The sequence below is a fragment of the Euprymna scolopes genome, chromosome 37, assembly GCF_053919585.1.
Source record: "Euprymna scolopes isolate OS-2025 chromosome 37, ASM5391958v1, whole genome shotgun sequence".
Taxonomy (NCBI): domain Eukaryota; kingdom Metazoa; phylum Mollusca; class Cephalopoda; order Sepiida; family Sepiolidae; genus Euprymna; species Euprymna scolopes.
In genome coordinates, this window is record NC_136518.1 from 78,103,869 (window position 1) to 78,126,004 (window position 22,136).

At 35.0% G+C, this 22,136-nt stretch overlaps 1 protein-coding gene across 3 annotated transcripts in view; it reads left to right on the forward strand.

Annotated features, from left to right (window-relative positions):
• The first annotated feature begins 508 nt into the window (after window positions 1-508).
• The window catches only part of LOC145261236 (uncharacterized), a 175,207-nt gene continuing 153,579 nt past the window's right edge, over window positions 509-22,136 (forward strand). For 2 of the 3 annotated variants that reach the window (XM_080119605.1, XM_080119608.1), the window contains exon 1: window positions 509-621. The gene's annotated coding sequence lies outside the window, so the exon portion shown is untranslated. Of the gene's footprint in view, window positions 622-7,431; window positions 7,556-22,136 lie in introns of those variants that run through there. The other variant, XM_080119607.1, reaches the window with a different exon arrangement.

Genomic DNA, 22,136 nt, shown 5'->3' on the forward strand with positions numbered 1-22,136 from the left:
ATCAGGCAACAACCCTTTTTTTCGAAAACGGAATTCTAAACCGTTTCGAGAATAAGGGTTGCTGCGATGTTGATGAGGTCTCTAGTTACTAGTAGACCGAAACATGCCCATGACTGTGTAGCAACAAATTACTGTTTATGTAAAGACAAATGTAACCTGACCTGCTCTACTTCTGTATTGAGCACTCTTGTATGAACCTCGTTATATTTCACTGGTTACCCTACCTTTGGAAAATAGCAATCTCAAATTATATATATATATATATATATATATATATATATATATATATATATATATATATATATATCGTGTGTAAAAGGGGAAAAGAACGTGTTGGTTTGAAATGAAGTTATGTAGATTTGGGCTTGGGACGATTTTATGAATTTGTTTTGTTTTTTGATGGATGAAAGCGTGTGTGTGTGTGTGTGTGTGTGTGTGTGTGTGTGTGTGTTCGCGTGTGACAAGTGCCCGAAATCTGTGACGTCAGCAGTGACGTCAAAAAAGCTAGCAGCCGTCCACTTCCTGCGAGTTGCGTGAAGGAATAATTGCTCGTGTCCGCGACGGAACATTTCTTACCATTCTTGCATCGTTGTTTGTGACCCTCTCTGCCCTCATATCTACGTAAGTCAATCCCGTTTATTTTTCTCTCTGGTAAACACAACAGAAAAAGGAAAGTTTCTTTTTCTTGAGCGAACCGCGTGCGATTTGTAACATTTTTTTTTTTTTTTACAGAGCGTTTACTTAATTATTTTGCCGAAGAAAAGTGGTATGCTGCTCTTAGTTTCTTGTAGCTGAAAAGAACAACAAAAACAAAACAAACAAACAAACAAACAAACAACTGTTTAATGTTTTTACTATTTTGTTGATTGTTTTAGCTTTATGAATTCCGTTGAAAGAAAGAGAGTGCGTGTACGATTTATTCTTGTCCGTTTATTTGTAGTAATAATTTACATGTTAAAAAAAAAATGAGTTGATAATTCATTTCCAGGCCCAAAACATGTCCTTATCTTCTCGTCTGTTGGCGTTTTACCTTCGACGCGGACATTTACCACCCTGCCATATATTTGTTTTGTTTTTAAAACATTTTTTAGCTTTCACTTTTAATTTTAGGGTTTTGACAAAAACAAAAAACAAAACAAAAGTAAGCAAAAAGTCTTGGCCTTTTAGGCTAGGAACTAGTAGAGCAAAGTGTAGTATCTGATCTGATATTACACTTTCACCTTTTTTGAGCTCGATCAATGGAGGAGAACTCCTTCTAGATTGAGGCAATTTTTATTCTTATTCACAGTGCCCCCTTTTTGGGGAGTTGGATTTTCCCACATTAAAAAAACGACCTTGTGTCTCTGAACTTGTGGAGAGACAAGTAAATAGGCACCAGTACACCACATACATCACTTTCCCAACATTAATTCCAGGATTTCTACCCCCCCCCCGGCTCTTAGCTAATGATTTTGTTGACAAACTGTTACATAACTGAATAAAATAATTTTAATTAAAACAAATTCTTTTGAGTAGAAATAATTTGTCTTGGTACTTATGAGAATTAATTACGGACCATGCTATTTTTAAATAGGATTTTCAAGTTGAATCCATCAAAAAAAATTTTTTTTACATGTTTAGAGTATCTTTTATTTATTAAATTGTTAGGTGAAAGTACAGATCTTTTTTAAAATGGAAAAAAAAAAAGAAAAAAAGAAAGAAAAGCCCCTCTCCCACATGTTACGAATTGGTTTCTAAAATAATCACGTTATTTCAGCATGGTCCGTATTTTGCATAAGTACCGTAATTTATTTTTTTTTTTTTAGGATTTTAACACGCATAGAACTAAAGTGACAGTCGATGACGATGCTTATACACTTATGTCACCGTGGTATTAAAAAAAAATAGTATTTTCAAGTTAAATTCAAGTCTTACGATATCTTTTTATTATTATTATTATTAAATTGTGAGGTAAAAGTACAGAATAATTTCAAAATACCCCTCCAATTCCCATGTTAAGAATGGCTTTGTAAATAATAACGTTATAATTTCAACACGGCGAAATAAGTGCATAAGTACCTGACAGTCTTTTGGAGGTTGAGGGTTCAATTCTTGGTACAAACAACAATAACTAAGAATTACGTAAATTAACACTTCTACACGTTTATGGATGATAGAATGAGAATAATCTACCTCCGTGGATTAAATAAGTGTTTTTAGAAAAAACTCTTTTTTTTTTTTTTTTTCAGAATCACAAAATTGCGACGCTTGCGCTAAAACCCTTCTTGAACATTACAACATGTTGAGTTCGAAATTTTCGTCCAGGTTCACGCATTTGATAAGATCCGATTATAGTTGGTCGGAAGTTCAATCTACCCAAACGACGTTATGAGAACAGTTTGAAATTTGTTAAACATTAATATATATATATATATATATATATATATATATATATATATATATATATATTATTATTAATGGTCGTTTTGGTAGAAAAAAAAAGCCATTGATATCGGCCCGCTGCTACGAATTCGGAGTAGGGACATGTGAGCGAGAAAAAGCGAAAGTAGTTCAAGGAGACGTCTCCTACAGGAGAACCACAATTTATTTCGCTTTACTTCCTAATTTGTGACGTATTTGCGTTAAAATATATTTAACAGAAGATATAAACACACGAAGTTATCGCAATTATTGGCTGTGAGTAAAGTAATAAGAGGCCAGACATCTTGTCTAGTCACGGGAAGTACTTAATCAACTGTCGATAGGTTACTTTGCTCGGAACCGATATTTGCGGTAATTTTACATAATTTGCTTAAAAATAATTTATATTGCTAATAGAAACAATTAACTATTTTGTTTGTAATTACACACAAGTTTTAATATGAAACCTTGGCTCTTATTTTGAATTCAACCTAATTAAAATACAGAAAAATCTTTATCCTGTACGTGCCCGTCACGGAACGATTGTGTCATATTCCAAAACACGTAAAAAGTATTTTTCTCTTTAACTAAGTGAATCAAATTTTGTGTGTAAGCAGAGGGGGAATGCCTCGTGTCGCCATCTCGGGGAAAAAAAAAAAAAAAAAAAAATGAAACAAAGGCAGATAAGTCCACAATGATTCAAACTTTCGAAATGAGCCTTGTAATGCTACTGATTTCTCATTAATCATTTTAAATCGTTTAAAAATGTTTTTCTTTATAAAAAGAAAAGTACTGGATTAATTTACGTGATTTTTTTTTTCCTTTGGAATATAGCATCTTCGTACCGTGACGGATACGTACACCGTGAAGATTTTTCTGTAATTGTTTTTTTTTGGGGGAGGGGGGGGATTGAATTTTGAATATAAGAAATGAAATATTAATTTCGGTGTTTGAAATTTGAACACAATTACTGAAGTTGCTGCAGTCACCGTGTTTCTATTTGACTGTTTCAGTAAAGTGAAAAAGAACCAATATTCGTTTTTTTTTTTGTGTGAATCATTACGACAGTTAAGTAGTCGTAGAACGCTTGTAGCAAAATTAGACGATACTGTTTTTTTCTTTTTCTCGGTTACGGACCGTGGTTTACAATTTACAGTAAACCAATTTGTTGCCGATAAAACCCAACCTTACATTCCTCGGAATTTCAAAAGTAAACAAGCTTACTTTTCTTTTTCTTTTCTTTTTAGTAGTAGCAGCAGCCTTTTGAAATGGCAAAATAAAATGCAACACATTGTGAAAAAGTAAAATAACAAACAGCCAAAAAAACACTAAAAATTTGTGCACTTGTGCAGCAGAGCAGCAGCAGCACAGCACAGCACGCACTGTCACGGAACAACAGTTTTGGTTTCATTTTGAAGAGAGGAAAATCTGAACAACAATACAATAACTGACATTATGTGCCCTTCTGGCCAAGATCACAATGGAGTAAAAAAAAAAAAAATACACGCACGCATATGTGTGTGTACACACACACACACACACACACACACACACACACACACACATATTTAGTTTATTTATTTATTTGGGGGAAGGGATTTATTAAGTAGGGCCATCTCCACGGTTTGAATGCGGTATTCTGGTGAAAGGTACTGACTAAAAATAATGACAGGATATGTAGACAATCGAAAAACTCTCAGCTCCTCCTCATTCTTATTAGGGCTTTTTCGGCTTCATACCTAAGTTTGTTGTTATTGTAAATTACAGATTATTGCATTCTTGCTTTAAAGTATATTTTTTCAATAAACAATAAACTTAGTTTATTAAACTAAATATACAAGATCACGGTGTAGTATCTGTTCTGATGTTACACTTCAACTTTTCTCTCCTCGGTCAGTGGAAGAGAAATCCTTCACGACTGGGATCATTTTAATTTTTGTTCCTATCCAGAGTGCCCCTTTTGGGAGGGGGCGCTGAATTTTCTCCGCATCAAAAACCGACCTTGTGTCTAACTCTACCCTCATGGGGAGGCAAGTTAATAGAAACAATACAATAACTATAAACTATAATAATATTTTAATTCAATAAAATCTTGAGATAATCGTCCTGTCCTGTGCTGTTGTGGCTGAACACACCAAACCTGCGACGACACACATTCATTCACACTAAACCAAACTCGTATTTGTTTGGAGATGTACCCGGCGATCTCTTTTGTATTGTGTTCTGCAATCCTGAACGTGCTGCCTCAGAACTGTTTGATGAACATCGCTGTCACATTTTCGGAGTTCTGTATTGTCTAAACATCGTGGTGTTCCCCAGCTTTATGCATTTCCTAACTTGCAGGGTAGTTTAACGGTTTTTATGACCATGGCTTAATCGAGAAAAAACAAGTTTATTTTCTTTTATTGTATTGTTGTTGACATTTGTTGACGTTTTAGATTCTTCCGGTTCTGAAATTGCCCCCTCCCCCCACTCCACTTATTTGCGCTCTTCAAAATGAAACGTTCCTGGATATGACCTTAAACTATATCCGATGGTGAGGCCCCAGCTTGCGGGCTCTGGGGAGTGTGGAGCCACCCTTTAATTGCCATTGCTCCCAGGTCCACTACCGTCCACTCTGACCCAGAGTGGTAGTACCTATATATATATATATATATATATATATATATATATATATATATATTAAAAAAAAATTCTTCAAAATAACTGGATTCGGCATTAAATAACCTGAAAAGAGTTGATATGCCGTAAAACAAAAACAACCAACCAATCAAAATGAAGCAAAAAAGTTGTTCCATGACAATAATGCACAAGTGTAATAAATTTGAATTATTCGGACTACTGTTCTCACTTACAATGTAACCTTGGATTTGTTTTACAATCTACAGAGATTTGATAAAATGGACAAAAACTCGAATAAATAAATATTACCAAAGGCAATATAAGTTACTCTTCTACCTAGCTGGGTAGGTTTTTAGCGTTTTTACTTGTAAAATGTTTATTCGGATCGAAAAATAAGCAATGTCAACCGGTACGCGACCACAAAAAAAAAAAAAATAAATAAATAAATAGCCGCGTAACAAATACATTGCGGTCATTTTTTTCCCTCTCTTGTGGTTGCGTACCAGTTGACATTGCTTGTCTTTCGAGCAGAAAAACATACCCTGCTAGGTAGAAGAGTAACTTTTCCGTTGGTAATATTTGTTTTATTTATTTATTTATTTTTTAAACCACTTTCTTTAAAAAATTTTAAAAAATAATAAAAATTCTGTGGATTGTAAAATAAACACCAACATTGTGTTTATTTTACAATCCACAGAATTTTTTTTTATTAAATTTTTTAAAGAAAGTGGTTAAAAAAATTAATAAATAAATAAAACAAATATTACCAACGGAAAAGTTACTCTTCGGGTTCGTATTACTGTACACACAGATTCGAAAAAGTTGTCAAAAAACAAATATATAACAAATAAATGTTATCAAAGGCAAGATAAATTACTTTTCTACCAAACTGGATATAATTTTCGTGTTTTTATTAAATTTAACATGTTTATTCAGCTCGAAAAGCATACAGTGTTTACCGATATATTGGAAAATTCAAAATGGCGGCCGACTCTCTCTTTAACACGGTAAGTTCGGAAAAAGGTGTAATAAATAATAAACTAGACAAAATACTGTTAGAAATTCGCTCAATATATGTTACCGTGACATAACTTGACATATATTCGGTGGTTTTTTAATAGTATTTTGTCTAGTTTATTATTTATAACACATTTTTCCGAACTTACCGTGTTAAAGAGAGAGTCGGCCGCGATTTTGAATTTTCCAATATATCGGTAAACACTGTATGCTTTTCGAGCTGAATAAACATGTTAAATTGAATAAAAAAAAAAAAAACGAAAATTATATCCAGTTTGGTAGAAAAGTAATTTATCTTGCCTTTGATAACATTTATTTGTTATATATTTGTTTTTTGACAATTTTTTCGAATCTGTGTACACAGATTCGAAAAAAAAAAAAAAAAAAAAAACGGGGTTTGTATTACTGTACACTGTACAGTAATACAAACCCCGTTTTTTTTTGTTTTTTTTTTTATTCCATTTTAAAATATAACTTAGTAAAGGTGTTTTTTGTTTACGCAAACTAATACATTTTCCATCCATCCAGCGCGGCCGTAGCCGAGATTAAACTTACTACACGAGTTTGTAGTGTAATTCAAATCTTTTCGGTAGCTGAATACTTGATGTTTCGCCAGGGCTATCAAGGGTATATATATATATATATATATATATATATATATATATATATATATATATATATATAATTTTTTTTTTTTTTTTTTTTTTTTTTTTTTTTTACCGTGACGCCATCAATCACTAGACGGCTTAAGAGAGAGTCCCATCTACCCTCCAGAGAAGGATAGACCGCGCTAGTTTCCCAACCTGATATTTTACCTCGCGGTACATACAGCAGCGGAGCCGGGGGGGGGGGGGCGGAGCTCGCGCCTCGCTGTCCCAAATGGTCACCCATCTGGTACTGGCCTGCTTCAACGTTGCTTAACTTCGGTAATCTGGTGAGAACCGGTGTGTCAGCGTGATTGTGCCGTATATACATTTTCACTATCGTTAAAAAAAAAAAAAAAAAAAAAAATGGCTTCATTATATCCTGTGATCGTTAAATATTAAATACTGAAAATGTCATTAAAATTGGTTGATTTATTGAAATTTGGTGAATTTTCAATTGAAGGGAGGAGTGAAAATGTTTTTACATTTGAGGATTGGCCATTCATTTTTTGCCCGCACCTCGTAGTAATATTACATATCTAAGACCGGATTAGGCTCCCCACATTCATACCAGAGCCGGGGGGAACACTGCGTAACGGTTAAAAACGCTAATAATCAGTGCTAAGTGACAGTCTTCTGGAGGTTGAAGGTTCAGTCCTTACTAGGAATAATAATAATAATAATAATAATAATAATAATAATAATTTAAGAATGACATAAAACTAGCACGTTTACCCCGTTATGGTTGACGGAATGAAGACAATCTACCTCTTAAAGGGTTTAATTGAAAATTCTATACACGTTCCAGAGTTTGGCATGAAGATTCCGAAATTTGGATTAAAAAAAAAACAAAACACACACACTTAGACAAGGTAAGAGGTTTTCAACATAATCAAGTCCACCGCGAAAATTCCGAAACATAATTCATTTTTTTTTTTCGTTTCTTGTATTTTAATTTTAAAACTTCTTTCTATTGAAGTATAATAACTGTTGACTTGGATATTTAAAAAAAAAGGGGGGGGCGGTCATTTAGAATTAAATATATTTGCAAAACAAAAGGACAGAAAAATGGTTAAAATAAACTTTATGATGTAGTGATGTAACGTGTCCGTCACGGAACGAAAATATCCTATTCGAAAAATCACAGAAATTAATCAGATAGTTTTCTTTTTGTATATGTAAGAAAATGAAATTTTATGACAAAGCGGGACGTTATATTTTGATCCGCCATGTTTCATAAATAAACGGGTAACAACTCAATTCTCACTACATAGCCGTCTAATGGCTATATTAAAATCGCTAATCCACATACAGTACTGTTTCGGCGAAACAGTGTTTCGCTGTTTTGTTTCACAGCTCATCATCAGTGTGGCTAAACAAGCGTGTGTGTGTGTATATATACGCACGCGCACAATGTAACCCGGATATAAGAGAATTATTATGCACGTAAACTATTTTATATCTGGGTTATACTATACCATGGTTTCTTATATCCGGGTTACCCTGTACATTAACACCGGCTCTAAATTGAGATCAGAGAAAATCTCTTATATCCGTTTTTCTTCCGGGTTGTGTCTATATATATATATATATATATATATATATAAAACCTAAGATATCAATTTATGATTTTTGGAATATGACATCTTCGTGATTTTCATGACGGGTAAGTATCACGAGGATATTTCTGCAATTTAATTTTTTTTAATAGGTTTAATTTTAAATAAGGACATACACAATAATAATAATAGTAAGAATAATTAATAAAGAGAAAATGTGAATGAAGTTATGGCAATTATTATGACTTCGAGCGACTACAGTCAACGTGCTTTGTAATTTGTCCGTAAATTTACGGACACAGTATAATTGACTTTCTTCTATGTGGACTTATGATATTTGCATATTTTTAAAATGTTATATATAACTAGTTTTGGATCCAGGTTTATTTCATTGCCCTCAAAAGGCGCATCTTAAGAACTTAACGGTCGCACCTGCTGTGGCTTTTACGCCGACTACATACAACTTGTTCCATTTTACGTTTTTACTGCAAACGCACCAAAACACAGCTGCTATGTTTGCGTATTATTACGAGCTTCGCTTTGCAACGACACGACTTAAAAGTAAAAGTAGACCTTTATTAGTAGTTCTCAGGGTTTCCCTGCAATTGTTCAAGATATTTTCTGTTTTTGTGTTTCTTTGTTATTGGAGCGAAATTCGAAATATTAAATTTCAAGTAAAAACAATGGTATCTACTTAATTGCCATGTCACAGTATTGAACATATCCCAAAATTATGAAAAGCGATAACGTAGAAAATTAATTATTAATGTAAGAAAACAGTTTTCTTAGACAATCAGCGAAAATTAGGTTTTGCTAAATTGGCCCAAGATTTTCAAAGTTTTTACAAAATAACCACCTCCTCTTGTTACGATTCTGTCTGTCTGTCTGTCTGTCTGTCTGTCTCTCTCTCTCTCTCTCTCTCTCTCTCTCTCTCTCTCTCTCTCTCACGATTCGCTCTGTTTAATAAAACTCAATTTCTGCTAATTGTTTTCGAAAACTTTTCATCCAATAATTTTCTACTCTATCGATTTTCGTAATTTTTGGGTATGTTCATTACTGCGACACAACAATTAATAGCATACCATTGATCTTTACTTGAAATTTAATATTTTGAATTTCACTCTAATAATGGAGAAAGCACCTCCTCTTTTTTTTCTTTTTCTTCTTTTTTTTAAAAACCTAAACGCAAAACGCATTATTCTTCAAATCGCTGTAGGTAATTTTAAGGAATCGGTATCCAGAGAGGATTTTAATACTTAATCGATACTGAATCAGTCCTAAGTATCGACAATTAACCCAGAATCATTCATGAAATTTTTTTTTTTTTTTAAACTTTTTATTCATTTTTAAGAAAAACTTTTTTTTTCACCTTAACTATAACCATGCCTTTTTACATTTTTTCATGGTTTTTAAAGCATAAACAGCCTCAACCATTTCCAGAATTGACGCAAAATTTTCTTTCGATACTCAGGACTGACTTAGTAAGTACTGAAATTCTCCGAATATCCATTCGTTACAAGTTTCATCATGAATGCCCAGGAATGAGAAAATTACGAGGTATCTTCATAAGTTTCCAGAATTTTTTTATTTTCATGGTACACTCATGAAACGTTAGTCCCCTTCAAAGTAATCTCCTCCAGCTGCAATGCACTTGTTTTACCGTTCCAACAACTTATGGAAGTCCTCTTGTGTGAGCGTGTCAACGACCCTTGTCACAGCCTCTTTGATCACCTCAATTGTCTCATAACTACACCCTCTAAGGTTTTCCTTGAGCTTAGAGAATAACCAAAAGTCACAGGGAGCAAGGTCTGGAGTATAGGGAGGATGAGGAACTATCTTGATGCCCATCTATTAGGTATTAGCCGGGCAACGCCGAGTATAAAGCAGTTATTCAGTTATCTATCTATCTATCTATCTATCGATCTAATTGTCTATCTATCTAGCGCAGTGAACAGATTGAATCATGGGAAACAATATGTTGAGCAAGCATGCAGGTGCAGAAAGGGTCAAAGAGTTGTGTTGTGACATGTATCAAACTGGGTGACCGTTGAGTTACACTGGAAGGTATGCAAAAGGGGACCGGATCTGACGTGTTCCGGTTTGCGCAAGCATAGGAGTTGGTTTTGAGATTCCAAAGAGACAGGATATGCTAAACAAGTCTCCCCACGAGGGGAGCAACAGTCTCAAAATGGAGACAAAGAAAAACCCAAGCCAGAGATCGTTGTTCACTCCAGTTCTGCTGTGAAGAAACGCCTGGGAGTAAATAAAGAGTTGTACGACATAATCACGTTGACACACGAGTTCCCATCAGATCACCGAAGTTTAAGCAACGTTAAGCCTGGCTAGAACCAGATGGGTGACGATTTGGAAATTCTAGGTGCTCTATGTGCTCTCCGCTTATCTCGAGATTGTTTCCAGTCGTCCTGAACCTCCACTTGTCACTGGTATTCAACAATGTCATATGATATTCAACAATGTCATATGGTATGCAAAAATGTCGACTCAGGAGAGATGTAGTTGGAGATTGCACAACTCCTACCACAAAAATTTCATGCGCACGAGTCACCCTTACAGTGAGTATCCATAGTCTGTCAAGACTGAATGAAGCCTTTATATATATAACATGCAGCATCTTGTGTGTGTCTTGAAGCGTTTCCTAAACAGAATCCAGCTCCCCAAGATGTTGGTGAATCCCCTCCAAGAGGAGCAGCAGAAACATGTCGTTATAAATGTATTGTGAACTATATGTTCTGACACACATACATACACGCAGACTAGACAAGTCCTGGCCCATTAAATAAAAAGTGCTAAATAAGACCATTAAAAAGCATTAAATAAACAGTTAAACAGAAAATAGATAGGTAACACACATGCTTTTTAACACATCTTGGTCAAATCGTCTGTGACAAAGATGGAGTTGTGGACTGGTGCATTGTCTTGGTGGAAATGCCACTGACCCGATTTGAAAAGTGCTAGTCTCTTCCGACGGAATCTCTTCTTGAACTTGCTTAAAACCTCAACATAGTATTTCTTGCTGACTGTCGGTCCAGTGGGAACCCTGTGCATGTCGATCATGTCCGTGCTGTCAAAAACAAAAGGATCATCATAAGTTTCTGGGTGCATTTGCTCTGTCTGTCCTTCTTGGGCCTGAAAGAACCAGCATGATTCCACTAAGAACTCTGACTCTTAGTCTCCGTGTCATCGCAGTAGATCCAGCTTTGATCGCAGATCATCAGAGCATCAAGAACTGCAGGATATGAATTGATCAGCTCAATCATCTCTCTGCTGTCATGATAACATCTTCCTTTTTGATCTTCTCTGAGCACCCTTGGGAAAAACTGTGTGCAAATTTTCCACATCTTCAGTTCCTCTTGAATGTGTGTACAGTTCCCATTGTGACATCAAATTGTACACTTATTGTCTCTATGGACACACGACAGTCCTTATCCATGAAATTCTTTATTTGGCCAATTAACTCTGGTGTTCTGACTTCCTTACTCCTCCCACACCTCTCATCATCCCTCATAGACTCCCTGCCTTTCTTGAATCTCTTATGCCACTCAAAAACTAATGCTCGATTCATACAAGGTGGTACAAAATAGTCTGAAGGATTCCATACGTTTCTGTATCATTTTTCCAAGTTTAGAACAGAATTTTATTGTATATCGTTCTTCTAAAGTGTCCTCACGCCAAGATTGCATTTTTAAAATTAACCAGCTGTGACAATCGGGCTTTAGTAGGGTATATTCCAATTCCTGCTATAGCTGTTCATATGAACCAAAAATCGTAAAGATTGGTCGGTCATCTCATAAGATGTATAGCAATAACATACTGAATTTTCAAGAGTCTATGACAATTTCAAATGCCTGTTCAAAAAAAAAAAGTTTGGAAACTTAAAGGCACCTCGTAAAGAATGAAAATTTGTAACAAAATGAACGTAACATAATTATCAAAATAGATTGGGTTCCATGGTGTTTTGGAGAAAATCCACTAACGACAACGATACAAAATGAAAATAAGATTCATAAAAATGAAAAGCAGTTGATTTTGATTCATATTGTTGCATTTTATGTTAGTTTTGGTGCTTTTGTTGCAGCGAGTCGAGAGGTGTGGAGGTGCCAATCGACTGTACAACTACAAAAGCGAAAGTTTAACGTCAGTAGCAAAGAAGAATGACAAACACTGATATTCGTTTAAAGACGATGAATATCGTTTTTTATTTAGTGAGAAACGAAATGGTAAATTTGTATATTCAGGATAAGTGAGACAGGATCAGTCAATGGGCTCTGGAACAGGTAGCTAGACACCAGTGGGCTCTGGAACAAGTAGCTGGACGTCGACGGACTCTGGAATGGACAGCTGGACGTCGGCGGGCTCTGAAATGGACGGTTGCAAGGATGTGTTGGTTAAGACTTCAGGGAAGGATGCGCCAGATTCCTGAGCCTCTGCTATCAAGTCCTGGCTGAGTGGGCAGTCTTCCAATGTGCTGACATCGAATCTGGGCAGGGTATCAGCAATGGTATTGTTTTTTCCTTTGACGTACTGCATATATCAGACTTAAATTGTGAGATATAGTTCAAGTGTCTGATTTCACGAGCTGTATATTTGTCTGAGTTGTTCGACCAGGAAGTTGTTCGACCAGGAAGTTGTTAGAGATTTGTGACAACAGACCGTGACACTTTTAGATACTTTTAACTGAACTGATTTTTTTTTTTTTTTTTTTTTTTTAAATCATAACACCTAAAGAAAAAGACAAACAGTGAAAAGCAGTAAGTGAAAATATATTTTAATAGAGGTTTTATTAACTAAAAAAGGATACACCTGCTGTGGTTCTTGTACAGTGTTATAACGGCGAAATCACTTCTTCTGGTCCAGGGGAATAACCTATGGCATTTTATTACTGCTATGGGTTTTTGGAATAAACACTGCTAAAGGGATCGGGGGACAAATGTAATTTAAACTTATAACATTTTCCCCTTCAAGAATTATTATGAAACGGTTATTAAGAGGATAATTAAGGGTTGTCTGTCCAGCATCAAATTATGAAATCCTTATATTTACTTGGGATTCTTCATACGCTAACCAAAGAAAATGAAGTAGCCGTGTGTTAACCCCTTTTATCAACTGTCACATGCTCAGCTCACTTGAGAGATGGTCCCTGATTGGGTGAACCAGAAGGGAAGTTGAATGTTTGCACCAATCAATACTGAGCTTATAAACCCCGTAAACTGTCGATGCTAGTGATATGGTTGTCTGTAATTGTGGCTGCTACAGTTAAAGACTTTCCATTTTGAGAGCATGATGTAGAATGTCCACCTATAATTCAAAAAGTTAATTAGAAATGTATTTCTAGGATAGAAAATGCATTTAAGACCAAAAAGGAATTTGATTCCAAGATTTGGGACCATACTAAATGAAATTGGAGCAAAAAAAATTCCGATGTTAGAAGTCAAGCTGTTGGAGTCAAGGTCCAGCAGTAGCCTGGGTGGATTATTTATCTCCTTGTCGGAATTCAATTCAGAGCCAAATGCCTGGAAGAATTTTGTTGCGCCCCCAAGAGAGTTTCTGGGTTGGTTCAAGCCATGTTGAGCTGTTGTCGATACCGTGTCGTCCTGACCAAGAAAAGAGGAAGTAACCCCTTTTATCAACTCTGTCACATGCTCAGATTGCTTGAAAGATGGTCTCTGATTGAATAAGCCAGAAAGAGAATTGAATGCTTGCACCAATCAGCACTGACCTTATAAAACAAAGACAGATTCAAACTATTAAATAGCCAAGTGTTGCTGTTGTTGCTGTTGTTGATAGTAATCATGGATGGTAACATTTAATGCTACTAAGACTAAGCTTCTTTCCTTTAATAACTACAAAAAACTTCTCAATCACTGAGTGCCATGACAAATAACACCTTACCTGAGAGCTCATTTTTCAAACTCCTAACATTCACAGCCAACATGAATTGGAACATACATTGAGGATATTGCCAAGGCTGCTGCAAAGAAGGTGGTTTCCCTCTATTGTCCTAGAAAATTACTTAGACTAGAGAGCATCCTATATCTTTACAATGCCACAATTTGCCTATGCAGGGAGTATTGTTGCCATATCTGGACTGGTGCATCTGCCACTAGTCTGTCACTCTTAGGCAGGATGTAGCATGCTCTCGTTCAATCATCCCCGACTGGTAAGAAGTCATAAGCAATTCACTTAGAAAGTTACACATTTCTGGAGATTAAAGAACAATCTTCAGTGCAGACAACCTTCAAAAATACAATTTCAAATTACAGTAATACCCCGGGATACGGTGGCCCTGGGATACGTTTTTTTCAGGTTACAATGTGGAATACAATGTTTTTTCTTGGCCCTGGTTACGGTATTTGCCCCGCTTTAGGGTAGTATTTATAACCTTATTTGATTATATACATGGGTATTATATATTGTACTGTATTTTGTTACTAATTTTTAATGCTGTATTCTGGGGTTCTACTGTATCTAGTCATGACTGACGAAACCCCGTGGATTAAATAAAGGATTCTGTTTCCAAATTCCATGCAAATCCCAGAGTTTGACAAAAAGATTCCCTGAGTTCAACAAGATACACTTGAAGAAAATCAGAGGTTACATCGGCCAAAACATTGTGAAAGTAAAACTCAAGATAAGAACGGTAATCCAAAGTATCCAAACGATCGATCCTCCTCTAAAAAATTTAGAAATGCAAGACTCATTTAGTTGCAATAATTTGTTGCGCAATAATTCTTTCAGTGTAATCATATCCAAATGAACATTTAATTGAATTTATTAAAATAATCGCCTTACTTTTCTTTCTTTTTACTGTCTTGATCTTAGAAGTAATTAAAAGAAATAATTGTATGGCCACAATAATTGTCAAGTGATTTACAACTCACTATCGTCACCCGGCATTGCCCGTGCGGAGATACATTGCTTATCAGAAATAATTTTAAATATAGCCAGGTTTACAATTTTGCTTTTTAGAAAAAAAAAGATAAAAAATAGTATTTGCAATATGAAGTCAAATATTAAAACAAAAACTGTTAGCACAATGGTGTTGTTTTTTTTTTCTTCTTTTTTTTTTTTTTAAATACTTATTGGCATTTTGCTTTTTATAGACAGCAGTAATGAGAAGAAAATTCACACCCTTGAAGATACAAAATTTGCAAAGCTAGAACATGTATCTTGAATGATACTAATGCACTAAGCTACTACTATATATATATATATATATATATGTAGAATCTTTCTGTTGAACCTGAGAATCTGCATGGAATTTCAAACGGAACCCTTTAATTGACATATATATATACTAGGTAAACAATGTTCAAAAGTAAAAAACCATTGAATTTCTATGAGGTTGTTGATAGTGCTTAATGATTAGAGCAAAATATTATTTTATTCAATTTAGGTAAACAAAATTCCCATAAGTCACTGCAATAAATTTACTGTTTCAATCTTAAAAAGACATCGTCATTTTTTTTTACTGGTCTCAAGTAAGACCAGAGTTTTTTTTTATCACCTGACGATGTCTTTTAAGACCGAAACAGTAAATTTATTGCAGTGACTTTTGTTTACCTAAATTGAATAAAATAATACCCTGCTCTTTTTGTTGAGCATGATGAACAACTTTGTTAAAATTCAATTGTTTTTTTTTTACTTTTGGATATTTTAACCTGGTATTTTTTTTTTTTTTTTTACATAGAACTCACCGCTTATCAAGGCCTAGAGGCTACTCAAGAATAAGGGGTAATGAGTGTATAGTAGTCAATGGGACAATATCGTAGTAATCGTTAGTAGTGGAAATTTGGTAAATTGGATTACTTAAGGGGAACGGCTCATCAAGAACTTGTTTACATTGGACTTGAAGATGACCATATTGTAGTTAGCTGGAAAGCAAGTAAACGGAAGAAAGTTCCACAGGTGTGCAGTTCTAAACAAAAAGCTTGGTTTATGAACTCTACGTTTTGGTTTAGGCACAGATAAAGAGTGGGGAAAATTATTGACAGTGGTTTCAGCTAGACAAGTGTTTTTTGTGTGCTCCTGTAACAGTGATACTTAAAAAAAAAAAAAAAAAAAAAAAAAAAAGAGGCGCGCGCACACACACACACACACACACATTATATACATATATATACTAGCAAAAGTACCCGTCGTTGACTGGGTTCAAAAACAGCCAACAGAAAATGGACTCTGATTTATGAAAGTATGATAGGTTATAAAAAGGAAGGGTTGTAAAGAGATAGCTTCGAATTTGGGGGTATCAAAACCAAAGCAAAATATGATGAAAGTAAAAATAGAATAGATAAACCCCATAATTCATTATACCATACCTGTTCACACTGAAACACTTTGCATAATATTCTGTGGATCTATATTAAAAAACCTTGTTAAATTTTGTGACATATTTCCATTCTATGGAGGTCAGGCGCGAACGAACACCCCATAATTTTATTATACCATATTTCTTCAAACTGAAACATAATTATCAAAGTATACTTACGCAGATAGATATGAAAAGTCTATTAAAGTTTGTGCCTATTTCCATTCTATGGAGGCCAGGCGCGAACGCAGACCCCACAATTTTATTATACCATCCCTATTTAAGTTAAAACATACTTATCAAAGTATTCTTATGTACATCTATATCAGAAACACTTGTAAACGTTTTTTTTTTTTATTTTTAAATTTTTTATTTCCATACTTTCTATCATTATATGTAATCGGTTTTTTATAATAGTCAACCATATAAGAGCCTATTCGTGACCACACACACAAAGACATTCAGCTTTATATTATATATATACATATATATATATATATATATATATAAAAAGCTGAACGTCTGTGTGTGTGTCTGGTCACGAATAGGCTCTTATATGGTTGACTATTATAAAAAACTGATCACATTTGATAGATGTATCGAGATACAGGAATGGGTATGTTTGATCTGGCATAATGATGATTCATTAAAATTGTGGGGTCTGCGTACGCGCCTGGTCCACAAAGTATGGAAATAAAAAAAAAAAAAAAAAAAAAAAAAACGTTAACAAGTGTTTTTGATATAGATGTACATAATAATACTTTGATAAGTATGTTTTAACTTAAATAGGGATGGTATAATAAAATTGTGTGTTCTGCGTTCGCGCCTGGCCTCCATAGAATGGAAATAGGCACAAACTTTAATAAAGACTTTTCATATCAATCTGCGTAAGTATACTTTGATAATTATATTTCAGTTTGAAGAAATATGGTATAATAAAATTATGGGGTGTTCGTTCGCACCTGACCTCCATAGAATGGAAATATCTCACAAAGTTTAACACGGTTTGTAATATAGATCCACAGAATATTGTGATAAGTGTTTCAGTGTGAACAGGTATGGTATAATAAATTATGGAGTTTATCTATTTTATTTTTACTTTCATCATATTTTTCTTTGGTTTTGATACCCCCAAATTCGAAGCTATCTCTTTACAACCCTTCCTTTTCATAACCTATCATACTTTCATAAATCAGTCCATTTTCTGTTGGCTGTTTTTGAACCCAGTCAACGACGGGTACTTTTGCTAGTATATATATAATTTTTTTTCTCTCGATTTCTTCTTTCATTTCCATCGTATTTGGCTACACAGTTCAATCTATAATCGCCATTGTCTGCCACCAACAGAATAGACAAGATCACTGATTAGATGAATTGCTGCTTTGGTGTTGGTGTCATGCCAGTGTCCTCCTCACTTTTATATACAGATATTCAGTTGACCTTTATAGCATTGTTTTTTTCTTTCTTTTTCTGTCCCCTTGCTCAATACCATTAAGACGTGATTACAATCAGTAACACAACATAAATATGTACATGATTAATGTTTCTTTGAACCTATGCCTTACTAGTCGCACGCAAGCGACTATAAATCACTCCGTTGGTCCGTCGGTCGGTCGGTTTGTCCGTAACACTTTTGTGCTTGGCCTTTTTGGTTAAGATCAAATGTCTATTGTTAATAGATGCTGCTTTTAGCTTTTTAAGCTTTTCTTGGCCTTTTGGCCAAGATCAAAGTGTAGATACTGCAAGCAAAGACCATATGTGGGGGCAACCCCACATATAAGACCTTGGTCAATGTAGGGGTAACCCTTCATACCAATTGTCACTATCCAGCTCCCCTACTCCCCGAGGAGTTGGTCCCCATTTCCCCTTCACTCCTCACATAAAAAATCGGCCTTGTGCCTAATTTGCTCGGTGGGGGAGCAAATAAATACCCTTTTCTTGGCCTTTTGGCCAAGATCAAAGTGTAGTATCTTCTTTTACTACATGCTGTACTTATGTTTGTAACTTTGTGATATAAAGTGGGGGATCACTTTTCTGTATTAATTTAATGTAAAATGATCACCTACTATACAACCAGTCAGTCTCAAAGCCATTCAAGTCATTTTCCAGATCGTTCAAGTTGTTTTTGAAGGATTCCAATTATTTTTTAAGCATTAAGGTCATTCTTAAGATCGTTCAATTTATTCTTAAGTTCATTAAAGTCATTCTAAGTCATTTACTTTTTATTTAAGTCATTTCAGCCCATTTTTCGGTCATTTTAGTTTATCTTTAAGAATTTCATGTCAATCCTACATTCACGCATTCATTCATTACACGAGAGCACACAACTAATGGCTATCGGCCTTGCTTTTAATCAATAGTTATTAATCAAATTTCTCTCTCTGTATAAAGTTATACGGTACAATCACACTGACATGTTAGTTCCCGTTGCATCACCGACGTTAGGTGACATTGAGCCTGGTCAGTACTAAAATGGATGACCATATAATAATACCAAGTGTTGTATGGGCTCTGAAACCTGGAGAGGAATTAGGAGCAGCCAGGTTATTCTTATAATGCAGTGTGCCCATGATCCCGGAGAGTTAAGGGACTCCTCCCTCATCCATATAAAGTTGTTGTCTTTGTTTTTGTTTTTTTGTGCATAAACTCTTTCTAGAGTTTCGGAGATAGATCTCCCTAATCACCATTTGTGTTTGTTGTGATGAGAGTTAATGTAAGCTTTAGACTTTGTTTGGTAAGAAGAAGAAAAAAAAGAAGAAATGTAACAGAGCTACTGACGCTGGGTCAGCAGCAGCAGCCATATGCAAATGACCAAGCTGGTTGCACGATATGACGTCACAGCAGAGATAAAAAAGAAAACGCTTGTTCGTAAAAGCAGGCATTTGAGACGTAGAGGATTTGAGACCTGAGAGAACAGAAACAGACATGTTACACGCGTGACCGGAGAGAAATAGGGAAACACATGTCTTAAACATGGTCTGATAAAGATATAGTACCATATGTTCGACACGTTAGAATCTTGTTAAGCATATTGAAGTGACAGCAGAGATAGTGTTCAGAGAAGCAGGTACTCGAGACGAGAGAACAGAAATAGACATGGCCGGATAAAGACAGAGTACCACGTGTTTGATATAACAGTCTTGTTAAACACATTAGCATACGCGAAGACTTTTAAACAAGAGACAAGGCATTATTCTGGAAGTACCTGTAAATAAATGTCTGTTGTTTCAACTGAAAAAAAAAGTGAGTCAAATTCTTTCCCTGTCTTTGTTTCCTTGTGACTGTCTGCATACAACATGTGGGTCCCCAGTTATGACATGTGACGACTACGTTACAGAAATACAAAAGCATAAAGAGTCGCTGTGTGCATCCATACACTTGGTTACATCTTGAGTCTGCTTTTCTTGCGCGTGTCAAGTCTTTGTTTGGGGTAAGAATGAAACATGGCCGTATATTGACATCTAAATACTCTTACTAGTGAAAAAGTAGGAAAACAATATACAAAGTAGTGTTGGGACAATTAATCAGAATTGAGAATAAAAAAATTAAAAAAATTTAAGGTATTGAAATCGGAAAATTTTGTGCCTATTTTCTGATACCAAAAATGATTGTTTTAATTGTTTTGCTTTGTGTTTTTTTTTTTTTTTTTTGTGTGTGTGTGTGTGTGTGTTTTAATTATTTTATGTTTAAAACAAAATCTTCCATTATTGGTACTAATGATAAATATTTATTGATTTTAAAACTAAAATCTATAGACCAATATGCAATTCTACAAGTGTACTTTTTTTCAATTGCGAAAATATATACACCTGTTACATGGGTTTATGAAGTAATCCAAAAATTAAAAAAACCCAAACAACAACAGTTGTCATATATAGTCATACGACTATATATGTCATATTAAATTAAATTAAATTATAGTCATATTAAATTAAATTATAGTCATATTAAATTAAAAAAACCAAAACAACAACAGTTGTCATATATAGTCATACGACTATATATGTCATATATAGTCATATATCTCATACATAGTTATACGACTATATATGTTTAGATTGAAAAGGAATTGAAGTGTGGCAGCTCACGTATGCAAATGCCTAAGACGTGGTGTGAGATGACGTCACAGCAAGGGAAGAAAAAAGCATTGAGACATTTGAAACCAGGTGGCGGCGACAGTGACTTTGAAACATATATTGGTGCAAGAGGAACTTTTAAAACCCGATGCAATCCAAACTTTTAATAAAATGTAGTCAAATGACTGCCGTTGGGTGAGCTGCAGACATAGCAGTGGAAAGAAAAGTGCTAGTTCTAACTGTGGACTGGAAAACCGGTAACTGACCCGAAAGAAACGCAGAGATGCACCCATATTGTTGTTGGCTTGGAAAATTATGTGTCCGTGGTTGGGTGATAAAACAACCATTAATAAATGCCTTTCGTTTTAACTGAAAAAAACTTGAGTAGAATTTCTTTCCTTTGCGATCGTCTCTGCATACGACTTGTTGGGTCAGAGTTAAAATGTAAGGATCACGGTACATATACTTGTATTGGAATTAAAAATTTACAATGGAATCAATGATTGTACTGGAATCGGGGGGGGATGTTCAAATCTGCCCATCACTGAGACAAAGTGTTCTGATTGGATAATTCACCCTTCTTGTGTAAGTATAAACTTTTGCAAAAGAAAATGTAATAACTGCTACATATTCTTAAACTACATCGCAATTTTCAAGTTATAAATAAAACAATGGTAAGGGCAAAAGTCTGTTGTTATCCATAAGGTGGACACCACAACAATTATAACTTTGAATGTTTTGCTGTGTAAGTTTTCTGCCCTCATAGTGTGCCACGAGGAAGTATTTTACAGATGCAATAGTAATTCGTTCTTGATAGAGTTCAAAACTGGCTTCGAAACCTAGGTGATGCCTTTTTCGTTTTCCACAGAGGAGATGTCTCTGCTCTGTTGCTATTTTCATGGCAAGTGCTCGACTGAACTCCAATCTATGATCCCTCCCCCTTGCCAGACATTCACAAAAACGCTCGACTAGCTACAACCACTATATGATTTTCTCCACTCTTTATCTGTGCCTAAATCTAAATGCAGATTCCATGAACATGGTTTCTTTCCCAGAACTGCCCGCCTTCGGGACACTGTTCTGCTGACCTGCTTCTCAGTTGAATACAACATGATAGCCCCCAAATCCAATGTAAACAAGTTCCTGTCAAGCCGTTCCCATAAATAATCAAATTCTACCCAATTTACATCATTAGTGATTACTACACTATCATCTTATATTCATTAACTCTTATCCTTGAGTGGCCTTCGGGCCTTGATAAGTGGTGACTCCAGTGATAAAAAAAAAAATTTGATTTCTTTATATTTTTCCTGGTGATGGCTCAGAAATATTTAGTTTAGAACCCAGGTGCAGTGTTACCCCTCTCAGTATGATGAAGCCGCAGACTTTGCCAGGTCATCTATCTAGAAGGAAAATTCTGATGTAAAAATCTGTGTTAACAACCTCACGCATCATGGCATCAAACTACTGGGGGTAGCTGCTCTATCATCAG